Source organism: Crocodylus porosus, unplaced genomic scaffold, assembly GCF_001723895.1.
Source record: "Crocodylus porosus isolate Cpor-Errol unplaced genomic scaffold, CroPor_comp1, whole genome shotgun sequence".
Classification (NCBI taxonomy): domain Eukaryota; kingdom Metazoa; phylum Chordata; order Crocodylia; family Crocodylidae; genus Crocodylus; species Crocodylus porosus.
In genome coordinates, this window is record NW_017728904.1 from 1,378,799 (window position 1) to 1,379,494 (window position 696).

The window sequence follows — 696 nt, forward strand, 5'->3', positions numbered from 1 at the left end:
CTCCTGGGCTAGCCCGGCACTGCCACTGCAGGATCTCCAGCGCCCCCTCCTGGGCTAGCCCGGCACTGCCACTGCAGGATCTCCAGCGCCCCCTCTCAGGCCAACCCCACGCTGTCACTGCAGCGCCCCAGCTGGATCACCTGCCACTGCACACTGCAGCTCCCCCCGCTGGCCAGCCCCGCAGTGCAGCGCCCCCAGCTGGGCCGCCCCTGCTGCCTGCCCCTTCCCCGCGGCTGCGCCTCCGGCAGGGCTGCAGCTTTGCCCCCGCAGCGCGGCGCTCAGCCCCGGGCCAACCCGCGCCTCCGGCATCCCGCGCGTTATCTGTCCCGGGGGAGCGGGGCACAGACTTTGCCAGCGGGTCTCAGGCGAGACGAGGGACCCGGGATCCCGCCCAGGCTCCGGGAGCACGGACCCCGCAGCCTGCCCCCGCCTCCCGGCCCAGCAGGTCCTGCGCTGCCCCGGGGCCAGCGGGGCACGGAGCGCACAGCGCACGGCCTCCCGCCTCCCGGTGCCCCCGGCCACGGCGAGTCCTGCTCGGGCCGGATCAAGCGAGCCGGCGCAGCAGGGGCCGGAGGCTCCGAGTGACTCCCCGGGCGCAGGAGGAGACCGATCTGCCCGTGGCGGGAGCCGAGAGGGGCCGGCGCGGGGCGCGACCCAGGCGTTGCCCTTTTAAGAGCGGCCCCGCGCTCCCATTGT

The 696-nt window shown here is 75.9% G+C and overlaps 1 protein-coding gene across 1 annotated transcript in view; it reads right to left on the bottom strand.

Moving 5' to 3' along the window:
* Positions 1-696, bottom strand: part of THBS3 (thrombospondin 3) — an 11,182-nt gene that overhangs the window by 2,429 nt on the left and 8,057 nt on the right. The gene's annotated exons all lie outside the window — the stretch shown is intronic.